The sequence below is a fragment of the Rhododendron vialii genome, chromosome 9a, assembly GCF_030253575.1.
Source record: "Rhododendron vialii isolate Sample 1 chromosome 9a, ASM3025357v1".
Lineage (NCBI taxonomy): Eukaryota > Viridiplantae > Streptophyta > Magnoliopsida > Ericales > Ericaceae > Rhododendron > Rhododendron vialii.
This window is the reverse complement of record NC_080565.1, coordinates 31,994,014-32,015,584: the sequence shown is the minus strand read 5'-3', so window position 1 is coordinate 32,015,584 and position 21,571 is coordinate 31,994,014. Positions and strand designations below refer to the sequence as shown.

At 38.8% G+C, this 21,571-nt stretch overlaps 1 pseudogene; it reads left to right on the top strand.

Moving 5' to 3' along the window:
• LOC131299802 (probable LRR receptor-like serine/threonine-protein kinase At1g56140) overlaps positions 1–20,172 on the top strand; it is a 38,054-nt pseudogene extending 17,882 nt beyond the window's left edge.
• Positions 20,173–21,571: the final 1,399 nt, after the last annotated feature.

Sequence of the window (21,571 nt, the reverse complement as noted above, 5' to 3'; positions counted from 1 at the left end):
TGCAATGGCATTGAGTTCCTTATTCCATTGAAAATTGGAAACACTCGTATGTATAACTGAAAGATGAGCGGCCTATTTTCTGATGTTGTTAACTTGGTAATTTGCAGAGGCATTGGCACGAATAACTTCTCTGGCTCTCTCCCATCAGAACTGGGGAATTTGGTAAAATTAAAGCATCTGTAAGTGCTGAGACATTCCCTAATCTAGTTTCTCTTTTTTTGTTTTCTTGAGTAAAAAGGGCGATGGGGCATAGCAACTCTCCCTTGGGCCTGTCCACAAGGACTCCAGACCCACGGTGGGCCCCAGAAGGGACCAAAGAGCCATAACAACTACTGACCCACAAAGGGCTAGTGGACTACTGCGCCGGGCTTCACAGAAGGACCAAGTTCGAAAGGGGGTTATTAGCACGATTCGAACCGGTGATCTCCTGACCAAAAATAAGCAGTTACAAAAATCCACCCGGTTATAGGAATTAAACCAAACCAAGTACCTAGCAGAGAAACTTTAATAATTTCAGTTTTTTAATACAGTTAATAAAACTGAAGTTCTTTATATACTAGTTCGTGACTGACTGGCTGCTATGAATTCTATGTGGAGTAGATGGCACATATTCTAGTTTCCCTCCTCCACAACAATTTTGCAGTGAAGGAACCCTGATGTGTTCTTAAGTTTCACATTATAAACGTCATACAGTTTTAAGGCCTGTAAACTATAAGCTGTATAAGGCTAGCATTGCATGCAAAAAGTTCGAGCATCATACTTACATAATTCTTCGCCTTGACAGCTACTTCGACAGTTCTTGAGTTGGTGGAGCTATTCCATCTACATTTGCTGGTCTACAAAACCTGCAAATAGTGTAAGAGCTTTCTTGCTCATCCTTTGTCTTATCTGGTGAACTTGAGCATGTTTTTAATAGTAGTAATTGTTTTTGTGATCAAGAAAGAATTTTTTTTGAGGGTTTCAGGTGGGGTTCAGATAATGAACTCACAGGGAGCATACCTGAATTCATAGGAAACTGGTCAAAACTTAGCTCCCTGTAAGCAATTTGTACACTGTGTCCTCTTTATTTCGATCATTGTACCCTGATCAGTACTTTAATTAATACTCCCTCCGTCCCCTTTTTTGTGTCCAGTATTCCATTTTGGGCTATCCCTTAATAAGTGTCCATTTTGTAAAGTTAGGGAGGTAAAAGTTGGTGTATTGTCTATTTTGTCCCTAAAAGTAGATTTTATTTTGAAAAGTTAGTGAGTAAAAGTGTAATGATGATGGGTAAGTAGGGAAAGTGGAGGAAAAAGTTGATGTGAAAAGTGTAATGATGATGTCTTTTTAATAAGTTGGAGTTACGAAGCAGGACACTTAAAAAGGGACGGAGGGAGTACTAGATAGTAGATACCAATATTTGGTAACGGAGATGCTTTTTTAATTAAAGTATTGATACTTCATTCAATAACCTCTATTTTATGTTATCTGTAAATTTACGTAGTTAGTTCTTCTATAGGAGGTTTCAAGGAAACGCCTTTGAAGGTGGAATACCGTCAACATTTTCCAAATTGACCTCGTTGACGGACTTGTGGGTGTTAACTCTTTCTACATCTTTTCTTCATGTTTAGCATATGAATGAAGTTCTCTTCTCTTCTATAACATACTGCCTTATTATATAGGAGAATAAGCGATTTATCTAACGGAAGCTCTTCACTGGCATTTCTAAAAGATATGAAGTCTCTGAGTACCTTGTAAGGCAACAAACACTGTTATAGTTGACAATCAATATTGTCTTCATGATCCTCCATTATTTTTTACAAACTTAACGTAACTCAGTGGATTCATGGCTGGCAGAATTTTGAGGAATAACCATATTTCTGGTACTATCCCTTCCAATATTGGTGATTATCAAAGTTTGTCTCAATTGTAAGTTATAGCATCAATTTCCATGCGTTTCAACCTAAAAGTTTGGCAGTTGATAATCAGGTTGATGAGCATGGGTCAACATCTCTCTATGAAGTAAACGTAAACGTCTAGTTTTTAACGTTTTAAAGCTAACTTGTAACAACCACGTTCTGTCTAATTTTCAGGGATTTGAGCTTTAACAATTTAACTGGACCAATTCCCGATTCTCTCTTCAATTCGAACTCTCTCGTATACTTGTAATAAACATTCTCTCTTACTTCTGATAAACAAGTTGTGCAATGTTTTTTTCTAAAAGCATTTTAGAAAATATGAATGTTTATGAGTTGAACTAGTTCTTGTATGTTCAGGTTTCTTGGGAATAATAAATTGACTGGAATGCTTCCCACGACAAAGAGTCCTTCTCTTCTGTATATGTAAGTCAGTATTACATAACCATTCATAGTTCAAGAAGATCGTATGCAGGTGGTACTTGGACGTTTATGGCCGTTATGTAGAGTTCCTAGAATGTCATGGTTAGATGATTTCAGAAGCATAACCCACTACTGTACAGTCATATGATTTGATTACTTATTAAATTGTATAGGTTCAATTTTGGGCAAATCATTGTGGAGTAAATTGTTTATATAACTTTAAGGCCGCATCGTTTGTATTGATAGTTACTTTAGACATAAAAGGAAACAAGTAGTATTGCCAGCATGTCCATCATTCGTTGCTTGGAAAAAAAATTTAATGTTAATGCGCATCTTTGCTACTATGTTTTGGCGCACAAATATGAGAACTTGTACAGTGGCAGAGCCAGAATTTTGATACCAGGGGGGCCGGCTTAACCTTTATATATTTTTATCGGAACTTATACTTATTACTCCTATATCATAAGGGTTTTGCTTTTCAGTTCATTACATTTGTACATTAAAATGATTTTTTAGGCTATTTCAACTGTCACTTGTTTATTTTTTATTTACGAAAGAAATTGAGAAATGAGAATGTAAAATAACCAATTTTTGTATCTAATCGAAGTAAATTATTAAGATTATCAGGTATATAATTATACACAAATAATTATCAATAATATTCACAATCAGATACATATAAAAGAAAATTTTTCAAACTCAGACGTTTGGGGACCCGGGGCCGGGCCCCCCAGGCCCCTACATACCTCCGCCCCTGGACCTGTATCTTAAAGAAGTGTTTGGGAAATGGAAATCTTGATTCATGCAGTCATGGTAGTATATTGATATGTAAGCAGATGACGAAATCTGAGGCTTCAGCGACCAAATGTAAGACTGAACAATTTATCGGTTCTCAGTAGAACAAAAATCTCAACTAAGCATCCCCATTGTGTCGTTGCCTGCAGAGATGTGTCATACAATCAATTATCGCTGGCACTTCCATCTTGGGCGATCAACAGGTGATTCTCTCTGTGCTGTATGTTTTTAATGGTATTCTATGATCTCTGAACATTTAGTGATACAAAAAGAAAGTTGTGTAAATTCTTATATACAATTCGAGTGTTGAACAACATGATTATGGTGCTGTTAATGCACGAGTTTGTCAGCTTTAGAGGATGTATGATCCTAAGTCCTAAATATAAACGGAAAACGGATATTTTTCAAGCTGTTCTGATATGAGATACCATGTCTGAATTCTACAGTTTATTTCTTCACCCACAATTTCTGTACTCAGCTGAATGAGATTTACCGCTTAGTTTTTGTATCCCTTTCTTATATTCAGTGTTCTTGAGTAATGGGACCGGACCCTTGACAAAATTGGCTGGCATCTGTTTTTCACTTTCTAAACCACAGATGAAAATTTTGCAATGTGATTTGTGCAAACTAATTGTTAGAAGTCCAGCGAATGGGGCCTATATAAGAAGTTAACTAGACAACTTTGGAAGCATTCTGTAGAAATTTTATATTCATCTCAAAACCAATTGGAATGAGTGGAGAGGTCCCAAATATTATTAAGTGATCACTCATTCCACTCCCAAACAATGTGGGAGACTCTATTTCTTTAACACATCCCCCTCACGAGCAGCCGCGTTTGAGGTCTGTCACGTATGACCACTTTTTGGGTCCTATCATTGTGCAGCCTTTTTGCTGGTCTGTGTCATCGTGGGGTGTGAATTGTGAATTTTTTTATAAAATGTGAGGTGGAATGGGCGCCGCTCTGATATCATCTAGAAACTTTATATCCATCTCAAAAAATCAATTGGTAATGAGTGGAGAGGTCCCAAATATTATAAAGTAATCACTCATTCCACTCCCAAACAATGTGGGAGATATAGAATTGCAATGGTGTGAGATTTTGAACATCCTCCTCCTGAATCCTGATAAAAATAGCTCATACTTGGCATCACAAAGATAATGTGGAGAATCCATGATACATGTCCTTTAAAACAAGTACTGGAGTAATAATACTTGAAAGCTTAAACATTGATTAGTTATACTCCATGCTCATGTTCTTTGTTTCCACAAGAGATGTTGCAAATTGTGCCTGATGAATCATTCAACTTCAACTGCATTAATTATGTGAGAAATTCAACTTGCACTAATCAATATCCATTCTTCTTCTGCATACAGTGTTATGGCTATAGGATTTGACTGTATTCCAGAGAATCTTCCCTGCCTTCGCAGTTCTCCTAAGTGTAAATGCAATTTAGAACCTCCCTTTACCCTTTCTATATGTTGCTGGAAAGAGGATCTTTGAGTTTAGTGTTCTTTGAATCATCAAATCCTTTTAATATATAGTTCTAAAAGTAGGTCAACTTAGACTGGTAACTCTTAGCTGACTTGGTACACAATGCTGGGCTCTTTTCCTAATTGTTTAAGCTTTTGGAATAATTGGTGACTTGATGGTATTAGAGCTTCAGTTCATAGAGGTCCCAAGTCAATCCAAGTCTCCTAACTTCTGTTCATTCCATTGTTTTATGTTACTCTGCACTCTCTGTGAGTGCACCTGTACACCTTATTCGGTGTTGCTTTGATTGCCTCTTGATACGGGGGAATGGGCCGTACATGGTGGGGTGTTACATAGTTTAATATTTACGTGTTAGGATTTTGGTTTACTGTGTCCTGTTGTGTATGTGGTCATGCAAAATCCTTTCATGCGGTTAATTTTTTTGAAGACCACTGCATTGAGTTTGATTGTGGTACTACCTTTGAGATTTGAAGCCTATGTAGATTTATTTAATGCTCCTTTCCAATTTTTTCTTCTTTTATTTCCACCAAGTGTTGTTGATAGCCAATGGCCTATTTTTTGAGCTCCAATCTTACAATGCCCTTTGCCAATGAAAGGCCATAAGAAACCATCTTCTTTTCAAGGTGACAGTTTTATACTTGTCAGATGAAGTGAGAAATTCCTTTCCTTGTTAATGTCAAAAACTTCACATGTAAAATGCAGCGAAGTCAAGTTTGTCTTCATAAAGTGTAAATTCCCACTTCTAGAAGTTCATTAAACCCATAAGATGCATCACATGATCAAGGAGATGTGGCTGTTTTTTCTTTTTTTCTGGTGCACCTTTTTGAACTCTAATCTGATGAATTCCTCTTCCCCGATGGTTTGCAGATTCCGACTTTGCCATTAATTGTGGTGGTCCAGAGATAACATCTAGTAGTCAGATTGTATATGAGTCGGATAACGAGCCTCTTGGTCCAGCTATTTATTATGAGGCTAGTACAAAAAGGTGGGCAGTAAGTAATGTGGGGCAGTTTGCCGATAAAAACAATGCCCCGTATATGAGTGTCTCTTCATCTCCGGTCATAACTAATTCGGACTCGAGGCTGTTCCAGACAGCACGGATATCGCCGGGATCACTAAGATATTTTGGGTTGGGACTTGAGAATGGTAATTACAGTGTGACTCTCTATTTTGCAGAGATAGAATTCTTAAAGTCCCCAACTTGGAAAAGTCTTGGAAGACGTGTTTTTGATATATACATCCAGGTCAGTGCTGTGTTATCACAATTTTTTTTTTTTTGAAGTTCTAATCTTTTTTTGAAATAAAAAATAACTACAAAGAACAAGGAACGCACCTTCCATTACAGGAGACAAACAACAGAACAATAACTAGAAGCTAGGAACAACAGCAGGAGTCCTAGAAGCAATCTGCCAAGAACAGCATAGGGCCAAATTTAAGGGGGTCAGCTTTACATTGGAGAAATTGGACCACTTAATTCGAATGTAATTTTCTGGAGAGAGAAGATTGCATGGGGTCTTTGAATCCCCTGAAAATCATGCAATTCGTTTCTTCCCAAATATAGTAGACCATAGCTGCCCAAGTCATTTTCCTAATGGTGTTCGTGAAAAGATTTGCCACAGAACTTCCTTACTGTGGCCACATAGTCCTTTCAAATGGGCGGCTAAAGAAAAGGTGGTACATGTCTTCATTATGCAGATTACAGAGAAAACATATAGGGAAGATTCGCACGCACCAGCTGATGATTTTATCCTTTGGTCTGTTATTTTTGTAACAAAAATATAATTTATAAAACAAGGAAATAGGTATTATTCCAATGAATAGCATTTAAGTTCAAGACCGTACACGGGAAGTAAAAAGCTAAGTTATTGTACTTCCAATCAAGGGAATGACTTCGGTGTCCCCGGTCATTTTGGGGATACCGTAACTTTTAGCATAACAAAACCATTATGAGTATAACCAAAATCCATTACAAGCATAACAGAACCAGCATAACTAAAACCACAGTAAGGCATAACTTGTTTGTTATGTCTTAGTTGGGTTTGGTTATGCCTTGGTTGGTTTTTTGGATATTCCTTAGTTATGCCTTGTTTGGGTTCTGTTATGTTTGTAATGGGTTTTAGTTATACTCATAATGGTAAAGTTATGCCAAAAATTAAGGTGTCCCTAAAATGACCGGGGACACCATAGCATCATCCTCCAATCAATGTCTAACTTAATTCGAAAAGCAAATGGAAGTTGGATTTTGATACAAGTAAACTAAAACTAACTAAAAAGCGATTAAGTTTTGGAAACTGATGAGAGAAAAGGGCCTAGGGTTTCGATTCAAGCTCCCCTTGCATTACAAATGTGGCGAAGTCCAGGGTTTCATTCAACTTGTAACCGGACCATTGGTAAGGTAGCAATTCCTATCAATAATCCCCGAAAGACTATCTCAACACAGCACGGATCGTCTCATTAGATTTAACCAAAGACACAACCCGTCTCACGTTGTATAGTCTATCTCAAAGCTTATCACGAAATAATGAAAATGATCGTACAACAGTGCTTGATATCATGAATACAAACACAAAAGATAAAGGGAAATGATTTTGCCACTCCCTTTTAAATAGTGACTTTTATAAAAACTATAAATAATCCAAAGTCATATAATTAATTGTTAAATAAAAACCGGCCCTTGAAATCTAAACAACCATACTTAGAGCATCCACAATGTAATAATCAAAATCAAAAAATTGCTAAAGTTAGCAATGCGTGCTTAAAAAAGTGCTCACATTGTAATAATCAAAATTAGCAACCTCTTAACCAATAATCAAATTTGGGCATTTGAATAATCAAAAGTAACAATGTGCGACTTCACATTGCTAACTTTAGCGACCCTCTAAATGAATAATCAAAAGTAACGATGTGGGACTTCACATTGCTAACTTTAGCAACCCTCTAAATGAATAATCAAAAGCTGACGTGGCAAATTTTAATTATTCACTTTTGATTATTACATTGCGGATGCTCCTACTTGGAGAAGCATCTTTGTCGCCCTAATGAGAGTGTTTAGCTGATCATGGAGTTTTTCCCTCTGCCGCAGCCGCGGCTGTTATGCGTGTAAAAGGATCCCCGGAGTCCGGTTGCTGTCTCTTTTTATATTCATCCCATTCCCCAGTTTCCCAACTAAGAGAGTAACCTTCCTTTTTGTCGTGATTCTATTGCCTTCACCAATTGTTATTTAATGCCCCTTAACATGTATCCACCAATCATCTTCCAAATAATCTTCTCTCGTGCAAGCTCAAACCATATATTCTTTAATTAATTGGTGGAGCATTGGGCCCACAATTAAGAAATATTTTAGACCACTTAACCGGCCCATGCTACGTGACACTCACAAGCCTGAATTATCGGTTCAAATTCTGGACCATCTTTGCACTGATTAAATCGAAGGCCAAATTGGTTGGACTGTCACCATTTGTTCGCTCTTCACATTTTACTCCTAAATTTAGCTCCAAATGTCATCCAACGGCTTTGCAGATCCTAAAACGAACAAAAAGAGTATCAAGCCGCAAGTAATGCGCAAAGTGGATATAACAAGCCCAAGTTAAGGGGCGTAAATAGTTGTATTTACTCACCTATCATCCTTAGTCCTATGGCATCCTCTAATGGCCATCCAAAGAATGAAAAGATGTCGAGGAGTGGACATGGAGTTCCAGATTAGGTGATGCCAGTGTACTGTAGGTTGGTGGATTCTGATAGCATATCAAGTATATGCAACCCTAATGGTAGAATGTGAAGAGATTGTCCATGGAACTTGATCAAGTCTGGCACAGTTAGGATGGAAATGTGGAAGACGAGATGTTGGGAAAGGCCAAGTCCGTTGAGTGATATAAACAAGATTTGGACACTTCAGCATCAGTACGGATACCTGATGAAGGGCCAAAATACATGCTTAGGGGCCCTAGAGGCAACCAATTGTCGTGCCAGAGGAATGTGCTATTCTCATCACCAATAATATGCTTGATAAAGGGTCTAGCAATAGCCCTAAAGGCTAAGAATTTTTCTCCATGTCCATGAACAGCTAGAAGGAACTTCTAGAGTCCAGAAACTCTTTCTTTGAATAAGATGCTTAATCCCATAGATAATTCTGATGAGAGCAACTATATCACAGCTGTCTTAATCCCTCTTAAACCAAGTCCTCCTTTTTTAGGCGAGCAAACATTGGCCAAGCAGCTTTGTTAGAGTGGGAATATGCTTCAGTACCAGTCCATAGGAAGTTTCTGAAGAGCTTCTCAATATTCAAGCAAACTGAGTTGGGAAGAGCAACATGCATGGTCCAGGAAACTTGTATACGTAAAAGGACTGACTTTATGAGTTGCAATCTTCCAGCGTATGATAAAGGATTTATTTTCCTAACTTTTGATTTTATCCTGGATTTTAGAAATGAGACCGTTGCTATCTGCCACAGAGAGTTTTGAGGATAATAGGGGGACATCCAAATATCTAACTGGAAGTGTACCCATTTGGAAGCCCAACAGAGAACACATGATCTCCTTGTCCTGATTTTCCATGCCTAAAAATACACCCTACTCTTGATCTTGTTGGGCTGCAGACCAGAGTATTAACAACTTCTTGAAAAGACTGATTGTTGGGGTAGCACAGAATAAACAAGCCATTGGCAAACATATGTGAGTAATCCCTAGTTCTTTCTACCATGGGTGGTATGAGAATTGCTCTGAATTAATGTGAATTTGGAAGATCTTGGAAAAGAATTCCATGACCAAGGTGAATAGGTATGGGGAGAGGGTTTTGGGTAGAACTCATCCCCAAAAGTTAGCTATTGAGTGAGGGAGCCCTCGCGCTTATATACTTCATGTTACTTTGGTACTGAGGCGATGTGGGACTTTGCTTCATACCTTCCCTCAAGCGCAGCATGCTCACTCGGCAGTACCTGCCATTTAGGCTCGAGACATGCACCCTACCCATTTTTGGTACCTAGCATTGATACCATGGTACACAATTTTGGATAGAAGTTAACACCAAAAGCTAGCTACAGAAGTGAGGGTGCCCTCACACTTATATAGTAATTCATACTATTACTTTGGTACCCTGTGAGACTTCACTTCACAAGGGGATCCCCTTAAGTTGTTACTATATTTTTGGTTCTTAAGTTAACAACCTCTTCACTATAGGGGAATCTGGTTTGGAAAGATTTCGAAATAAAAAAGGAGGCCGGTGGGGTCTTTTTACAAATTCAGAAGGTTTTCCCAGCTCAGGTATCAAAAAACTACCTTGAAATACATCTATTTTGGGCTGGTAAAGGGACTTGCTGTGTACCTACTGGAGGTACATATGGACCTTCTATTTCAGCAATCAGTGTTGTCCCAGGTAATACGTTTTGTAAATATTTGATGCAAGTTTTGAAATGTTAGTTCCAATTTTCTTACGACTAAGATTTTCTACAGATTTCATCCCCACTGTTGGTAAAACCCCTACATCCGGCAAAAAGAGTAAGACTGGTTTGATTGTGGGGATTGTTGTTCCTGTTGGAGTTGTAAGCTTTCTATCTATCCTTGCGCTCTATTGGTTTGTCCTTCGCCGAAAAGGGCCGGGATGGGACGACGATGAAGGTAAAAACACTCAGGAAAATGGTAAGCCAAGTGTGTTATTGGGCTATGACTTTTGCATCACAACAGATTCGTTGTTGTCCTGTGTGTGGTTCTGCTATTGTTTATTTGTAATGTCATTTTAGATGTATGGGTCCTATGCTAGTTATTTTTGTTTTCTTAGTAGCGTTAGGCTTGCTAAATGCTTTCTATGTGATTTGTCGCGTGTTCAGACATGATGGAGGTATGTGTAAATGTTCTCTTAAACACTCCCCTTTCTAGCCAACTAGCAATCCTATGATAAAATAGCCCATCCCTCCCCTTTCTTTCTCACCGTCGAGTACCTTAAATCCTCTAGTTTTCTTTGTCGAATGAGGGAAAAGAAGTAAACCCATAGTTGAAGAAACACATTTTGGCACTGCCCTTAGTGACCTGCCGAAAATTAGTATGTTGTAATATCTATTGTCTTACATAATCTGCTACTCCCTCTGTCTCAATTTATTTGTACACTTTGACTTTTAATTGTCCCAAAATGTTGTATATTTTTAAAGACTAATGGATCAAAAGCTATACAATTGTGAATATATATAAGGTTGTTTGGGTTCTTTCGTAATATTATTTTATGTTAAGGGTAGTTTAGTCATTCTAGTTTTAGGGCTTTTTCTTTGTGTATTTATCTGGGTTCTTTTTTTATTGTAAACGTAAGCCATAATATTTGAAATGTTTCATGGTATCAGAGCTCTCTAACCTGTCGACCTTTGCATCTCCTCCCTATTGAAGCACCTCAATGTATTGAAGCACCTCTCTACAATCTACATCTCTCTCTCTTCCAAACGTGATCCCTCTCTCCTTCTCTGCACCTATTGTGTCGTTAGCAGCAACAGCAACAAAGAAACTCATCTTCTCTCAACCTCTCATCGATATATCAGCAGGAGTTCATCCAAAACTCCATTGACCTGTCTCCGACCTCTGATGACTCCTGTTGGTACTCCTATTGCACTAGGTCAGCACATCTTGCACTTGAAATCAACTTGATAGTGTCCAACTGTTCTCGAAATCTTCTTCTTTGCACTCGAAATTGACTAGTTTATCTATTGAGGTATTTTTCGGCTACTTCTAATTGTGGGTATTTTGCAATATCAAGGTTCTATTTTGGCGTATTCTGGAATCAATCTGGCTGTTATACAATTACATAGGTCTATTCACCCACTTTAGCAACTTGTGTTTTCATTACTGGTTGTGACTTGCGAGATTTTAGTGCTCATCATGTCAGAAGATAAAGTAATTAGTGTTCGGTTGAATGGTGGTAATTATTCGTATTGGGCAAGTGATGAAAAATTTTCTTGTCAGCAAGGAAGTGTGGGGTCATGTGACAGGCCTTATTGTGAAACCTCCTCTAGGCCCACACAGCAGCATTCTCGGCCCATACAGCAGTATGTTCATCCTCCGGCTGCTTTCGTAGCTCCTGCAATTGATAGTATTCCACAGTATCGCTCTTTTGAGCAGTATCAAGAGTATCGTGCATATTTGGCTGCCACCCAAGGAGGTCTTCTCAAGCTTCTGCTATGACCACTACTTCGTCAGGTTTGCATGGTTCCTATACCATAGGTATCCTATACCATAGGTATCCTACCGACCACATGGATTTTTGATTCTGGTTGCTCCCACCATTTGACTCATGCGTTGTCATTATTAAGCCATTATATCTCTCCTGCTTCTCCCATTTGTATTTCCACTGCAAATGGCTATCCTATGCATGTCGTCTCTATAGGTTCTATTGTCCCGTCTCCATCTTCCTCCCTGTCTATACTAAATGTGTTCTATGTTCCTCATTTATCTCTTAGTCTTATTTCTATTAGTCAATTGTCTAATTTTGGCTTTGATGTCTTGTTCTCTTCTTCTGGCTGTGTTATGCAGGATCAGATGTCGAAGAAGCAGATTGGCACCGGGCGTAGAGTTGGCGATCTATATGTTTTGGAGACTTTGCATGTTCCTATTGAGTCTACTACCACTGTTATGTCATCCTTTTGTTTAAATCAGGAGTCTTCCCCCTTTTATCTTTGGCACTCTCGCTTAAGGCATTTATCTAATGAACGTTTGAAACTTTTACTTAAGTCTGGCTATTTGGGAAATATTTCTGCAAGCGATATCTCTGAATGCAGTCGTTGTAAGTTTGCCAAAATGTCTGCTTTACCTTTTAATAGAAGTACTTCTGTTTTTACTTCTCCATTTCAGCTTGTTCATACAAATTTGTGGGGTCCTTCCCCAATTGCTACTAAAGGTGGTTCTCGATATTATGTCTCCTTTGTTGATGATTATAGTAGGTTTACATGGGTATATTTGTTGACACGCAAGTCAGATTTTTACCAAGTATATCGCAATTTTCACTCTACGGTTCAAACTTAGTTTTCAACAGAAATCAAAGTTCTTCGCTCTGACTTAGGCAGAGAATACTCTCTTGGTGATTTCACACAATTCTTAGCTTCTCTTGGCACCATTCATCAATCTTCTTGTACCGACACTCCAGCTCAAAACAGGTGTGCTGAACGCAAGCATCGTCACCTTTTAAATACTGCACGGTCTCTTCTTCTTTCCTCTTATGTGTCTGCCGCCTTTTGGGGTGAGGTTGTACTCACTACAGCTTATCTTCTCAATCAGATGCCTACTCCGCTTCTCTCTGGCTCCTCCCCTTATGAATGACTCTTTGGTCAGGTTCCTAACTATTCTCTTCTTCGTGTGTTTGGTTCCACTTGCTTTGTCCTTCTCCCTAAAAAGGACCGCACTAAGCTTAGTGCTCGTAGTGTCTTCTTGGGGTATGGAACCAACAAAAGGGTTACCGTTGTTATGATCCTGTGACGCGAAAGTGTCGCGGCATGTTACCTTTCTCGAACGTCTCTCTTTCTTCTCTCTCACATCCAAACCTGCTAGTGTCGTCAAAGAGGATCTTATGCATATTGATCCATTCCCCACGGATGTTCCTGCAAATGAGTATGTTCGTACCCTCGAAGTGTTTGATATTCCCATTGCCCCTCCTGCTTCTTCTAGTTCCAACCGCATTCCTCCTCTTCCCAAGCATTATGTCCGTCGCGATCGTACGACTTCTCGTCCTCCCTCTGCTTTAGAAAACTCTGATCCACTAAAACGCTGGTATCCCTCTCGTGATCATCATCCATAGGTAAAACTTCTTGGCTTTACTAATACTTATTTTTCCTCTTCTTATCGCAATTTCTTATCTCACATACATACTCATTTTGAACCTCATTCTTACAAAGAAGCTTGTAATGATCCTAACTGGGTGACTGCCATGAATGACGAGCTCACTGCTCTTGCTAATACTCAGACTTGGGACTTGGTTCCTCTCCCGGCTAGTAAGAATCTCATTGGATGCAAATGGGTTTACAAAGTAAAGACTCATTCTGATTGTTCTTTGGAGCGGTACAAAGCCCGCTTAGTTGCCAATGGGTTCTCTCAGGAATATGGTATTGATTACGAGGAAACTTTTGCTCCTGTTGCAAAATTGACATATATTCATCTTTTGATTTCTGTGGCTGCTACGCACCAATGGCCTCTCTTTCAGCTAGATGTTAAAAATGCCTTCCTCAAAGGTCATCTGTCTGAGGAAGTTTATATGCGTCCTCCTCCGGGTCTCCGTCATGCCACCAGCCTTGTTTGTCACCTCTGTCGTGCCCTGTATGGGCTCAAACAGTCCCCTTATGCTTGGTATGCACGTTTTCATGATATGGTTTTACAGATTGAATTTCAGCCTAGCACTCATGAATCTGCTCTTTTTTTTCGTTGCACTTCTCGCGGTTTGGTTCTCATTTTGCTCTATGTTGACAACATGATCATCACTGGGTCTGACTCTGCTGCTATTGATAAAGTGAAACATCACTTGTTTCACGAATTTGAGATGAAGGACATGGGACTTCTTCAATATTTTCTTGGCAATGAGGTTGCCTCCTCTCCAAAAGGCTATCTCTTGACTCAGACTAAGTATGTGACTGACATTCTTCATCGTGCTCAACTTACTGATGACAAAAACGTTGATACTCCCATTGAGTTACATGCCAAGTTCTCTGATTCTGATGGGGTTCCTCTTGTTGATCCTATTGAGTATCGTGAGCTTATTGGTTGTCTTGTTTATCTCACCGTCACTCGACTGGATATTGCCTATGCTGTGCATATTGTTAGTCAGTTTGTTTGTGCCCCTCGGTCTACTCATTGGGCAGTCGTACTTCGTAATCTTCGTTATGTTCGTGGCACCATGTTTCAGTGTTTATTTCTTTCTTCCTCTTCTTCCGATTTGACTGTCCGGGCCTATGCCGATGCTGATTGGGCAGGTGATATCTCTGATCAAAAGTCCACCTCTGGCTTCTGTGTTTTCTTAGGTGATTCTCCTATTTCCTGGAAAAGCAAGAAGCAATCTGTTATTGCTCGTTCCACTGCGGAAGCTGAGTATCGTGCCATGGCCCATGCCACTTCTGAAGTTGTTTGGCTCCGCTGGCTTTTATCAGATATGGGTGTCACTATCTCCTCTCCTACACCTCTCTTCTGTGACAATAAAAGTGCCATTCAGATAATTCAGTTTTTCATGAGCACACAAAGCATATTGAAATTGATTGTCACTTTGTTCGCCATCATCTCCAATTTGGCGCAATTGCTCTACTGTTTGTCTCCACCTCTCTTCAGTTAGCCGATTTCTTCACCAAGACGCATACCACCGCTCGGTTTTGCTTCCTCCTTGGCAAACTCTCGATGCTCTCCGGGCTCGCATCATGAGTTTGAGGGGGGGGTGAATATATATAAGGTTGTTTGGGTTCTTTTGTAATATTTTTTTATGTTAAGGGTAGTTTAGTCATTATAGTTTTAGGGCTTTTTCTTTGTGTATTTATCTGGGTTCTTTTTCATTGTAAACGTAAGCCATAATATTTGAAATGTTTCAACAATACCCCTTTTACACCTTACTATTTGAGTTAAAGTAAGCATTTTCCAAAAGTTGGAGGGTAACTTTTGGAACATAGAGTTTTTATAGGTGTAATGATTATGTTCCTTAAAACGCTCTATTCTAAATTTGTTAAACAAATTGGAATGGAGGGAGTAACAATGTGCTACAGAATGATAATGATCATCCTTTAAGCATAATAGATATGTAAGTTGAGTACTAACTTCCTTGCATATTCACAAACACTTGTTTTAACTGTAGTTATAGAGCTCCTACGGATGGATGTTAGGCCCTACACTATCAGTTATGCAGAACTAAAGGCTGCAACAGAAGATTTTAATCCTGCAAACAAACTTGGGGAGGGAGGCTTTGGACCCGTTTTTAAGGTAAACATCCTTCTAATAAAAGACAAGCTGTCCTGGAACAACTTCATATTGCTTTTATGAAATAACACCCATTGACGGACTCCCTTGAATATTGCCACTTCACCTCTGCTTTTCCCTTTTGTATTCATTATGGATGGTAGCAGTACGCTTGTATCATCACATTTTTGCATTGCTTTTCGTTAAAATAAGACCATGGAAAATAAAAACCCTGTTGTTCTAGATTACTTGCTTAGAACTGCGATTTATTGGTCCATACCATTTTTGTTTTTCATCATATCAGAAACCATGGTCGGGACTACACAATATTTCTAAAATTTTTAAATTTTCATATTCTAGGGAACACTTGATGATGGGAGGGTTATTGCTGTCAAGCAACTGTCTGTGGCCTCCCGCCAAGGAAAGGATCAATTTGTTGCAGAGATTGCTACAACATCTGCTGTTCAACACCGAAATCTTGTGAAATTGTATGGTTGCTGCATTGAGGGGAACAAACGACTGATTGTTTATGAGTATCTTGAAAACAAGAGTCTTGATCAAGCATTGTTTGGTACAGGACATCACATTTACTATCAATGCAAATTATAGATCTTGAATATGGTGAATAAGTGAAATATTTAACTGTTTGGCATTTGTTAAGCAGGGAAGACAAGTTTGTTTCTTAACTGGCCCATCCGTTTTGATATATGCTTGGGTGTAGCAAGGGGCCTAGCTTATCTTCACGTGGAATCTCGGCTTCGCATTGTACACAGGGATGTTAAGGCCAGCAATATTCTTCTTGACTCTGACCTCAACCCCAAAGTTTCTGATTTTGGTTTGGCCAAACTTTTTGATGACAAAAAGACCCACATCAATACCCGTGTTGCAGGGACATTGTAAGATTCTCCACAGTCAATCTCCATGTATTCTTCAGTGTTATTGGTTTCGATATTCTATTTTGGTACTGTTTGTAGCTGAAGTATTAACTTACATGTGATGAAATTTCAATGGTTACTGATGCAGTGGGTATCTTGCACCTGAGTATGCTATGCTTGGGCAACTTACAGAAAAGGCCGATGTGTTTGGCTTTGGTGTTGTAGCTTTGGAGATTGTCAGTGGAAGGCCAAATACTGACTTGAGCTTGGAAGAAGAAAAGATCTATCTTCTTAAATGGGTATGTTTCACTTTCTTTTAGGCACCCATTAGTTGTTGATCCTTCGAAAAGTTCCAAATGGCTGCATGTTCGGTTGTGGGCACTGTTTGTTTTGACTGTGGTTACTGATTTGGCTACATCTTTTTATAATTCTTTAAAAAGAAGGAAGAATTATTCTATCTTGGAAACTTTAGGATGTTTCGCTTGAGCATCATTAGAAACAAGATAAGTTGTTCAAATACTACGCAAAGAAACTTATAAATCCCCTGTAACTCTGAAACTAAATTCTAGTATTCTTGGTGTTAAGACGTGCATCAATGCCAATGAATATCTAATTCACTCATCCTCTCACCCAGCCCAAAATGGGTGCTTCCCACTCTAGTTACATGATTCTATGACATTCCTTTCTTGCCTCCTTTTTAGGCTTGGCATGTGCATGAAAACAACCGTGAAGTTGAGCTTGTGGATGCTAGATTGTTAGAATTTGACGAGGACGAAGTGAAACGAGTTATACGAGTAGCTCTTTTATGCACCCAGACATCCCCACAGCTGTAGGTGGACAAATTCAAGTAGTGCTTTGAACAGCACTGGAATGCAGCGGCTTCACGTGCCTCTTGAATGTAACCCTAATTTGTCAAAGAAATCCTTATCCTACAAAACAGACAAGGAGTGAGTGCACCTTTGCCTCTCGTGGCAAAGGCCCTCCGATGCCTTTGTTAGTATTTCGTACTAGTGATCAAACCCTAATTATCAGTAGGAAAGCAAATAGAATGCAGTGTATTGCGTACCTCTCACCTCTAGGTTTACCTCATATTTATAGATTTACGGATGCTTGCTGTCCAAGCATCCATGTTACCATAGGATTCCTAACTCGTATAGGAAACCCAGGATATCAAGGAGTCTCGTTTCCTTTATCAGTTTATGAAAAGAGTCCATTTAGGAATCTTTTCCTTTAAGAGCCGAACATCCCATATTCGTTGGGTATCTTTCCCAGATCCTATATTCTTGGGATCTTTATCCCTTTATGGGACATGACTATTCTGGAACCTTCCAGAATGTTCCCTCAAATAGTACTTCTCTCTCTGTTCGGCCATCTCATGGCCGAACAGATGGCCTGGACCAATTACCTCACGTGTTACTGGTCCTAAGGATACAATTTGAACCATATCCTTTGTAAGGAACTCTCCTCCTGTTCGGCTCTCTCTTGCCGAACAAGTTTCTATGAACAATGGCATCTCATGTCATTTTCCTTGTATTTGGTCCTAATAACGTCTCGTGTTATTGCACCGAGAATCGTACAACCTCTCTGGACCATTGACTTCTCATATCACTGGTCCATAGTGTGTTGACCCTTTGTTGACCATGCTCGGGCTCATTTTGCTCTTGTTCGGGAATACCTCCCTACAACAGCAACGCCCCTCCATGCCCCGTGTAGTGGCGATGCTTTCAGGAGACATTGAAGTTAGTGCAGTTACTTCACGGCCTGGATATTTTACTGACTGGAGCTTCAACACAACCAATTTTATGTCTACGAATACTCCATGATAAGCACCCGATAATACAATTAAGGGTGCGCAAGTTGTCTAGTTTTAGTTATTTCTTTCGTTAATTTAGTGATTTTTAATTGCTTTGCTCGTGAGGTAGCGTAACTTTGTTTTGTAGGAATTTGCCTTTTAACAGGTGTTTTTAAGGCCCAAGGCATGTCAAGAGATGAAGGTGGCCAGACGGCTCGCAAGGCAAGGCAAAGCAGCGACCAAGACCAAGTGCTGGGGCTAAGCTGCTCGGCATCGATGGGAAGGGAAAAGTTACATCGATGCCGAGATGATTATCCAGTCAGGTAGTTAATGGGTTCGGCATCGATGGGAAGTATTACATTACATCGATGCCGAAGCAATTAGTGAAATCTGGCCTAAGTTGCTCGGCATCAATGGAAGAAAATACATTACATTGATGCCGAGGCCTTTAGCACAGCAGCCTGAGCCCTTCTCCATCAATGCCGAGGCTGTTAGGAGGGTGATTTCAAGGCATCTCCTGAAGAATATTGGAGCGCGTTCCTACCAAGAAGAATAGATTTTGCTTACATCATTGTAGATCTAGATCTAGATTTGTTTTTGTTCTTGAATGTTCTTCATTTCCAACTTTGATTCTTTATTTTCTGTCTTCATTAATTAGTTTTTGATATTGTCATCTTCATTAAAGTTGTAGTAAATCTTTCGATCTATCGTTTAATCCAATTTTCTTCTAGTGTTGTTAATTTAATTATGTTAAGTAGATTTTTGCTTGCTCCTATCTCAATAGATATGTGTGAGTAGTTTTCCAAGGTTAGGTCATGGGGTGATTAGCACCTCATGGCTCAAGTAGGATTGCGTTTTTCACCATAAAGTTTAAACCTTTGGTTCGGGAATTGATGTGGGGTTCGGGTTTATTTGTCAAATCGCTAAGGTGTTAATCTCTTTGATCATGTGTAGGTAGGAGCATCACCTACCTACCACACATGATACTTGGAGCTCTAATGCACGAGGCATTTGCTAAATAAATTCTAGAGCTAGCTTGGTAATCGAACCATTCTATTTTCCGATTTGGAAACCTTAATTGTGTATCCTGAACCGCGTATTTGGGAGAGAAATGCAATTTGACTTGAGTCGTGAGTGTTAGTAATTCCTAGACCTAACCTGTCTTTTATCTTAGTTTATTAGCTTTTCAATTTAGCCCCTTTTCATCTCCGCTACACACGTAAAACCAAGTTGGCTGTCTAAAAGCCGAAAGCCCTTACTTGCATTTACAAATCCAGCAAAGCCGTATTAATTATTCCCTAGGGTACAATCCCGGATTTTCGGATTATCATGCTTCAACTGACGTATTAAGCCCTATGCTTGAGGCGTTATTCCTTATATCGGAGCGAACGAAGCACTCCAAGTGCAGAAAACTAACATAGCCAATTCAATTCATCAACGAGTCGGATACTCCAAGTGCAACAAACATAGCCAATTCCGTTCATCAACTAGTGCAAGCCTGGCAACAAATCCGGGGTTAGAGATTTTCCACGTAATAAATTTCTTTTTTGTATTTTGATAGATTTTTGTGAAATTTTGCGACACCATTAATTTCACATGGATTATGACTTTATGTGAATAATTATAACGCTCATTAAATTGGAATGTGTTTATTCAGAAAGGATGTGTAACATAAGGGTGTCTACTAGGTGCATTGCCCTTCCCAATTAATTGATGTCTACTGGAGGTATGGCTCTATGCAAAAAGGTGCCCCGGTAAGAGGCATAATTTTTCCTAATTAATTGTCTTCATTTGATGTGATTCTTCTTAATGTGTGTCTAATAAAGACATGGCTTTTCACAAAAGGGTGTCTGAGTATGTAAATAGATCCTTTGTAAAGTCAATCAACACATCAAAAACTTCATATTGAGTTGTTCTCTTCACACACACTCTGTATTTTAAGCTTACTAATATTTTGATATTTTGCAGAAATAGAATATTCGTTCTTGGTTCTTTTACGTTTGCTTAGTAGATATTATATCTATGATCTCCATTATGCAATTGCAAACAAATGGAACTCTGAGTTCAGACTTCGTTGTGACCATGCATGTCGCGACCATATCAAATTCAAACAAAATTTTTACAACTACTGCATAGAAAAAGGCTACGTTGTATCAATTTCAACTAATTTCTACTTCAATTCGAAATATCATAGACGCATAGTTCAAGTGATCTTATTAGGATGAGTTGTATCTAAGTTCGCTTCTTTTAATAACACGCCTTGACTTATAAGTTATAACGTATAACCAACCAATCAGCTCTGCAAATAATAACAATCATATGTACTTGTTTGACATTTAGAACTTCAAGTTTTTAGGATTGAAAGTAGAGGTGGCAATTTGGGTCCAGTAACATTGTTTCCCCCAAATCCATCCCTTTATAATTAGCGCAAACCCACCCATATTTAAATACGGATTGTAATTGGGGCAACTTAATAAACCCACAGATTTTATGGGTTGAATATGGGTTGGAACTAAAAGATCCACTTACCGTTATTTTTAATTTGCACCCACCCAACTCAACGTATTTCCACAACTAAACTCCCGTTATTTTTAATCACTAATCTCTCTCTCTCTCTCTCTCTCTCTCTCTCTCTCTCTCTCTCTCTCTCTCTCTCTCTCTCTCTCTCTCTCTCTCTCTCGGACTGTGTTTTGTTGGAGAGATTAAAATTCTACGAATTGGGGATGGTGCTGTGCAGTGGCGTGTGCAGCACTGTGCTGCGCACCTCCGAACGGTCGAATCGTGCATCTGACGACTCGAATCTCATCTTGGCAATGAACGATTCTCGATCGTTGGTTGCCAATATGAGATCCGAACCATCGAATGCACGATCTAACTGCTCAGAGGTGCACAGCACCCGAAGTCCAAATTCTACACAGTGAGAAGAGAGAGGGTTTTACTTTGGACCATCCAACACACTTTTGGAGTGAGTGATTTTTATTTTTATTCAATTTTTTTTTGCATTTGTTGCATTTGTTAGATTTGCCTCAAACTTTTAGGACTTATAGTCGAAAAAGTATAATTTTTTTCATCAAAAAACTCATAGTTTTCTTAAAAAAAGAAATAAATAAATAAAAAGCTATATATTTTTTATTTATTTTTGTCTTTTTTAAAAAATATGAGTTTCAAACAAAAAAATTTACTTTTTCGATTCCTCTCACCGAGACGAATCAACAAGTCACAAAAATTTTATGCAAAATTAAACTAACAAATGCGATTTTTTTTAATAGAGAAAAACAGTCACTCCTTACTTTTTATCCTAAACTGTTTTGAAAATCAAAACAGATTTTTTTTAATAGAGAAAAACAGTCACTCCTTACTTTTTACCCTAAACTGTTTTGAAAATCAAAACAGACTTTTTTTCCGAC